The sequence below is a fragment of the Jatropha curcas genome, chromosome 2 (genome assembly GCF_041381405.1).
Source record: "Jatropha curcas cultivar XTBG-Jc1 chromosome 2, XTBG_Jcur_1.0, whole genome shotgun sequence".
In the NCBI taxonomy this organism is placed as follows: Eukaryota; Viridiplantae; Streptophyta; class Magnoliopsida; order Malpighiales; family Euphorbiaceae; genus Jatropha; species Jatropha curcas.
In genome coordinates this window covers 8,732,449-8,741,088 of record NC_143152.1, presented here as the reverse complement: position 1 = coordinate 8,741,088, position 8,640 = coordinate 8,732,449, and positions in this window count along the sequence as shown.

The window sequence follows — 8,640 nt, the reverse complement described above, 5'->3', positions numbered from 1 at the left end:
CCTAGTACATGAAATAAATGGGTTAGGGTTGAAGTTAAATAGGTTCATATTATAAATGAGTCACTCATTTATGACACGAATATAAACGTGTCGTATCACGAGTTTGACACTCGAATTAGGTGAGTGGCCCGTTTATTTTATAGTAAAGAGATAATTTTAATGTCAAATATAAATATCCCAACTAAAATCATATTTATACTTTATCGGTGTATTAATTTTTTATTATTTTAGTTATGAATCATGGAGAGAATCTATACATTTTATGTATAAAATTTTATTTTTAAATTTTGAGTTAAATAAGTTAATACTTAAAAATATCATAAGTATGTTAAGTGGGTCAGAATATAAGTCAACACAACTCACTTAACCTGCTTATGATATTATGCGAGCTACACAGGTCGTATATGGGTCAACACGACTCATTTAATCTGTTTATAATACTAGGCGGTTCATACGTATCGTATTCGTGCCACCTGCCGAATTTCCGTGTCTTGTTCGTGTTGATAAATTTGACATGATTATTAAACGTATCATGTTCGTGTTGACTTTAATCGTGTGGTGTGTTACGCGAATCCGTGTCGGACCCAACACGCCAACCCGTTTTGATACCCTATTTTGGATGTTGCTAGCTACCCGCCGCTCTTCTTATTGGCATTCAAGCTATGCTAGCTTATAAAATTGAAATAGGAATAAAGGTCAATTTAGCTCTCAAACTTGTTTAACAGGATAAAAAAAATCAAATTTGACCTATTCGATAAATTTAAACCCTAAACTTGTTTAAAATGATTAAAAAGATTAGATTTAAAATTTTGGATTACCCCCTAAACTTGTTTAAAATGATTAAAAAAGATCGGGTTTAATACTTTGCTTAATTTAGCTATTGATTGTTCATTGTATTTGTATATATTTAAGATTACAGTGAGATCAAGCTAGGGGTGGCAAAAATCCGGTTTTTGGAATTAGAACCATCAGTTCCGAACCGATGTGAACCGGAACAGGTCCGAACTAGAACCGAAACCAGTCCAAACCTGTTTGGTTTCGATTCTACCAATTTTGGAATCGTGAACCGGCGGTTCCAATTTCAGTCGGAACCGATGGTTCTAGTTCCGCCTGAAACTGGCCGGAACCGTCCGAAACCGGCTAGAACCGGTCCAAAACCGATCGGAACCGTATGAAACCGGTCGAAAAATCGACCCGAGAATCGGTCGGAACCATTGGTTTTGGAACCATTGAGGAACCGGAATCGGAACCGAAACCGTTAATTTTCAGTTCGGTTCCGGAACTGTAGCCACCAATAGATCAAGCTGTATAATTTATTAAAAAATTAATTAAATATGAAATAAAGGAAAATCATATATGAAGTATATTATATCATCTTTATCTGGATTGATGAATTTGAGTTCATCAATATATATTAATTTGAACATTTTAAATTGAATATAAAATCTATGTATTTTTTATATTAACAGATTAAAGTTATACTGCTTTGTAAATTTACTATTTTACAAAAGTGACGCTTTTATGATTTTAAATTTCAATTTAGAAGTGTTGGAAAAGTTTGATATAATATTTTTAGCACATAATATGAATGGAGAAAAGCCAATCCTGTTAAATTGAATCAATTTATTAATTTGTAAAAATTTTTAAAACAAGTTCAAGGATTAAATTGACCTAAAGAGTTAAATCTGACATTTTTAATCATTTTGATCCCGCTAAACAAGTTCACGTGTTAAATTAACCTTTATTCCAATTGAATTATGGTGAATCCTTTTCTATTTGCTTAATGACTTGGATTAGTTTTAAATTCAATTTCAAAATAATATCTCAAAAGTTAATACTATATTTAGTGAGCATTAGCAGGGATGTATTAGTACGACGTAATATATTGTAATCAAAATCATTTTCTTTAATTACTATATATTAGTCCATTTGGTTCCCGAATTTGTTTAGCAGAATAAAAAAGGTTAAATTTGACTTTTTGAGTCAACTTAGCTCTTCAACTTGTAGGAAATTATTAAAAAGATCTGATTTCAATTTTTAGGCCAATTTAATATTTGAATTTGTTTTGATTTTATAAATTAATAATTAATTTAATTTAACATGATTGACTTTTTATCTTTTTTTATCCTATACTAAGAACACTAAAATCAAACTTTTCCAACACTTATGACTATAAATTTAAAATTCATAAAAACATCATTTCTTGTAATATAATAAATTTATAAACATACATTATAACTTTAATTTATTCAACATAAAAAATGCATATATTTCATAAGCGATAACCCAGTAATAGAGTTTAATTTTAAAATGTTTTAATTAATACATATTTATAAATTCAAAAACTACCAATCAAGGTAAAGAGGGATACAATAAACTTCATATATCATTTTTCTATATTTTATAATTAATTAATTTTTTAATAAATTAGTCAGCTCGATCCTAACTACAGATTTAATAAATGTCTATATAACGATTTTCACATTGTAAGTACAATGAATAGTTAGATGTTAAATTGACTCAAGATATCAATTATGATTTTTTTTTAAAACCATTTTAAATAAGTTCAGGGATTAAATTGGCATAAAAAGTGAAATCGAATCTTTTTAATCAATTTATACAAGTTCAATGACTGAATTGGTCCAAAAGGTCAAATTTGACCTTTTTTATCCTACTAAATAAGTTCAGGTAGGCATGGCCACCGGTTCGGTTCTAACTAAAACCGAACCGTACTGTAGACGAACTGAAACCGGACCGAAATCGGCAGTTCAAAATTTTGAACCGGAACCGACGGTTCAAGGGCCGGTTAAGGTTCATGTGAATGTTAAAAAATGAATCTGAACCGGCCCGGAATCGGTGGTTTCAGTCCGGTTCGAACCGGATTCACAAACAAAATTATTTGTTGCTTAAAATTTTTAACAAAAAAAGTTATATAGCTGATTTGATTTATGGTGAAAAGAAAAACACTATGATACATAATTTTTAAAAAGTAGTGAAAAAAAAACATCATCATTAAATCATTTGACTTAATTGGTAGAAAAAAAAGGTTCAAACTAGCCGTTTGAACTATGTTCATTTGTAAAAAGAAAAAAATTATGTGTAAAAAAAATAGGTTCAAACGGCTAGTTTGAGGTGGCATTTAATTTTTTTATTTTTGGTAAATAAATTTTATTCATTTTTAATCATTTATTTATTTATTTATTTACTGTAATTTACTAAATTATCAAAAAATATAGCTATTATTTTTCTGTTATAAGGGACAATTTGGAAAATTAATAAATGAGAAACATTTATAAATATGATGAGTTGATGATTTTTTATTTCACAATCAATTATATCCTAACTCTTCTCTTATTCTCAATCAAAATTCTCTCAAATTTCCATAGTTCATTATTTTTTCTATTGTTTTATTTTCCTTAATATTGGAATTATCTATTGTTTATTTTTTATTTTCTTACATCCAATTCCAAATTCTTTCTCTAATCTCAAATTTTTCCATTCATAAATTTACTTCATTTGATTTTTTAAATAATTTTCTTAGTATTTGAAAATAATAATTTCCAACTCATTCCATTAATTTTATATTCCATTTATAGTTTTTTATATTAGTAAATTAGCAAAAATTGTAAATTTAATGTAATAATAGTTCTAAGTTAGTTAATAGAAGTTTTTCTTTTAAAATTTATAATAATTCATTTAGTTAATAAAATTTAAACATTTTAAAATTATTATTTATTCATGAATTCGGAATCAAAATTTTATTATTTTTTTTAAAAGTTGCGTAATGCGGGAACCGAATCGGAACCGTAATTTGAACTGTCGGTTCGCCGGAACCGTGCTGAATCGTGCCGGAAGTTCAAGGGTCGGTTCCGGTTCAAAATTTTAAACATCTCGAACCGGCGGTTCAGTGAACCGAAACCGGCGGTTCACTGAACCGGCCATGCCTAAGTTCAGGGACCAGATCGGCCTTTATTCCTTTTTTATATGACTCACTAAACATAGTCGTATATAGGTGTGCAAAACATCCGACTGAACCAAACTGACTCATTTCAATTTGATTCGGTCAATGTTCTCAAAGAGGATTCGATCGTCCGCTTAGTCGGTTGAAATTGAAGTTATTGGTGGTCAACCCAATTTTGCAGAAACTAATTGGTTTTAAGCTTAAAACCGATGAAAACCGATAGTTTTGGTTCGGTTCCGGTCAAAAAATTTCGATTTGACATTTTTTAGCCTTGGTTTACTCCACTAACATAGCAATGAACAAACGGTCGGTTCACTTTGAACCAAACTGAACAAAGAAAAATGTCAAACCAAACTTTTCACATCGGAACCGAAATTGACATATGAACCGAACTAGTCGGTTAAGCCAGTTTTGGTTGCTTTATCATTTGAGATTGTTTTAAGCCTAACCAATTAGTTTCTGTAAAATCGAACCGAATCACCAATAATTTCGGTTTAAATCGACTAATTCGATAAAACCGAATTTCTTTTAAGCAGGTTGCCCGAACCAAACTGAAATGAGCCCGGTTTGATTTTCGGTTTGATTCGGTCGGATGTTTTGCACACTCAATGGTCCTATATATGCTATGAATCCGTCTACTTCAATTTTTTTAGGCAAGCATAAATGCTGGGAAGATTGTGAAATGAGGTTTAACAGGAGAAGAAAAAAAAAAAAAAAAAAAAAAAGAAGCATGAGTTAAACTTGCAAATTTCAAAAGTAAAACTAATCATTTTTCTTTTTCTAACCTAATCTTGCTCTGAGTTGTTTAAGCTTACAATCCCAGATACAACTATATTAAAAATCATTCCAATATTGCGATTTCTCTGTTGGTGTGATCCAAAAGATCCTGCCAAGATTGGGAGATATGAAACTCGAAGAGCATGAGACGTTCAGCTAAAGACAAAGCATTACATAGAGTAGATGGAGTTGGAATTGCGCTTGAAACGTCCGAAATTGGCAACAAACAATTAGCTAGAAGTGCACTGCTTGTTGATGTGAAATAGCTATCCCAGTAATGGGGTGGAGGGATCTTGTTCACAGCCTCCAAATCTATTTCAAATAGCTCTTCTTCTTCTTCTTCTTCTTCTTCTTCTTCTTCTTCTTCTACTTCATCTTCCATATCTACTAGTACTCCAACTTCCTGCTGTTTTAAAGAAAGAGAAGCCATTGTAGAGTTGTAGTGGGATTGTTTTGGTTTTGGTTTTGGTTTTGGTTTTACATACAAGTATATATAGTGGGATTGTTCATTTGAGGAAGGTGGTAAGTAGAGCGGTCTTCAACAAACAGAAGTTGTTGGTTCAGTTTTCAATCAAAATAATAAAAATATAAATCTCTTCTACCACCTACTCCAAATTAATAATGCATCAAAACAATCTTTTATTCCCATTTTACTTTCAATTGATAGGATTAAGGCTTTGTTTGGATGGAATTTTTTTTTTTTTGAAGAAAGGAAAATAATTATGGAAAATATTTGGAGAAAGATACTTTTGCTTATTTGAAAAAAAAAAAAGAAAAATATTAAAGGAAGTAATATTTTACTTGACCTACATGTTCTGAATCTCTCCAATTTTGAAAGAAAATGATGGAAGCAAATGAACAAACTTTTTTTTTTTAAAAATGCCTCATTGTTTAAATGAAAACAAAATTGTCGATTTTCAATAATAATATTTCCTTTTCACTAAAACTTTGTTCTTTCCAAATAAAGGAAAATAAAATTCTTTTCTCTTCTTCATTATATCTAAATACAAGTGTGGAAAATAATTGACGATCTAATTATTTTTCTTGCTCCATTACTTTTTTTTCTCTCTCTCTCCTTCCCAAACAAAGCCTGAAATTTTTTTTTTTTTTTTTTTTTCCCTTTTGTCAGAGATAATTCACACATAATGATAGTGACAACAATTGCATAAATAGAAAATGCAAAAATAAAAATAAATGAAACGATGTAGAAACTTTTGAACACAAAAGTCTCTGCTCTATGTCACAAGCTAAAGAAAGCCTCTCTATTTTTTTTTTTTTTTTTTTAAGAGGAAAATACAATCCATCTAATTGGATGTTGGAATCTATAGAAGCACTTTTGAATTAAGAAGATTAGAAATTGTTAATACTACACAAATATTTAACTTAATAATCAGAGATTCTTCACTTACTTGATATCAATATATATCAATATCTAAATCAATCAGACACCCAAAATTGCTTGGTCTAGTAATTGAAGCGCACTAGATCACAGCTTGTAATCACACGGTCGAACCGTGGAGAGTTAATATTTTAAGGAGACTTTAAGAATAATCACTTCATGATCTGAAAGAAATTAATCTATCATCTAACCGTTAAATGAGAGATAGGACACCATTGATAATAATAATAATAATAATAATAATAAAAAAATCATTGGCGTCTGGTTCTGGACTCTAAATGACCTACTATTTTTTTCATTTTTGTTCTCCACCTAAACCATCCTAATGGAGTCAAACATAAGTAGACCTAACCACCCCAACAGAAACTGGAAGATGATTCGACAGTTTCTCCAATATAGAAAGATCATTAGCAACCTCAACTGGAGTCGCAACCATCAATGCCAAATTTGTACATCTCCATTGACTAAATCTTTCTGCATCTCGACCACACATATAAGATTTATATGCATTATCACAGTAATACCTTTCACCAATTGCAACGGTTGTTCAATTATATATACAAGGCTTGGGCTCAAATGAGCCCAATTTGACTTGGACCGCGCTTGCATCAGACCCTGAACAAATATTTTCAAAACTTTTTTAGGCCAGACCGTACTTAGGCCTATTAAAATATTTTTAATCCAACCAAATCCAATCCGAACCCAAACTTGAACAGGTATATAACCGGAACTGGAAGATACAACAGTCACAATTAAATTTCAAAATTCCTACCGTTCCATGAACACTAATTTTGCTAGAACAAATTCGTGTTAAGAAAAGAAATGAGCAAGAATTTTCTACAGCAAGCACCTAATCATCACAATAGAATTCCACAGTAGATAAGCCAAAAAATGGATTCAGTAACTGTAAATTGCAATTGATCATTAAAAACCATTACAAATAATATGATAGACAGAGGGCAAATAACCAGATATGCACAAAAGAACGTATTTTTAATCATTAGCTGAGACCAACGATAAACATACACTTCTTAACTGAATGAACAAATAAAACTACAAAAACCACCAATTATCCAATTCGCAGTGATAAAAGAGGTAATGCCTATCAAAATCTCAGTGAGATGAGAATTGTATATTAAATTAAGCATTTAACACACAATCATGAAAATTTTGCAGAACCTCTTGGTACTGAAACTTCAGGGAATGCAATTGTTTTAAAGCTTTAATATGATTTCCCTGAACCTTTGGCATTGATTTTGAGCATAGAATATTTTTCATATACTTGACATAAGAGCCTCAGTCTCAAGGTTCATAGGAGAATTAGCTCAAAGAGTTAATTCTAACTACAAGTTCAAGATATTAACTGAATTGAGCTCAAGCATTGGTCCGAAAACATGCCTCAGATGTTACTCTAATTCATTAATATGATTTCCTTACAGCAATTAAAGAACTACATGGTCAAACCTGCAAGCATGGCGGACAGCGATCATATTTCTTCACTATTCAAGAACACAAGAATTTATTGCTAAATAGGAGAGAAAGGTGTGGGTTGAAAACTTAGATATAATAAAACTTTAAAGATTTTGGCATATACATAATACAACTACAATACTACGTTAGAGTCTTCTAATAACTTGATAAAAGAACCTTACAGTTATATATTTTAAGTACTTATCAACAACTTTAAACTTCATAGTGCCTCTAACTAAATTGTGAACTATTCCATGCAATTAAGCTCCATAATTCAGTCTTGAAAATTCCTATAACCAGAGGTGCACACCTCTGCATCTATGCACGGCCATGTGAATTTCTAGCAAGCATCCACTATGTCAGTCCACCTTACTGCATTAGACTAACCTATATGGGATCTGTTAGACAAAATTAGTTGTTTTGGTATCTGTTAACTATTTTAGTAGTTGTTGTTTTAGTAGCGTTTCATGAAACATTAAAAGCTAAATATTATATAAATTAACTTTTCACAGAACCCTACTTTAACCTCTAAAAGCTAGTTCAAACGTTGTGTTACCAAACACTATAAAAAGTAGCATGTAGAATTTTGACCAGTCAAAATGCTAAAAGCTACTTAAAAAGACTGTGTTTCTCTGAACAATGAAACAATGACTCCCACCCCCTTCCCTAAAAAAAAAAAGTTATAAAACCTAACTCCAATTTCTTTTGCCATCACTCCATGGTTTCATTGAAAAACTTCCTAACAAACTGAAGTAGCAGGTACCTACTATCAAGGCTCTCATCCCCTTCGATGCAGAGGAACCAGTCATCTCATCCTGAATAACCCATGCATTGAAGAGATGCAGACTTACAGTTCCAGGAAATCTTACTATCAAAACAAGCCTAAAGGCCAGTAAACTTACACTTAAACAAACATAAACAAGGAAATTGTATAAAGACAGGCATTTACTATCAGAAAAGAAGGCAACTTATGCAAGGCCATATATGGCAAGCTAAAGATAGAAGCTCAATCATGCAAACAAGGCAGCGAGGA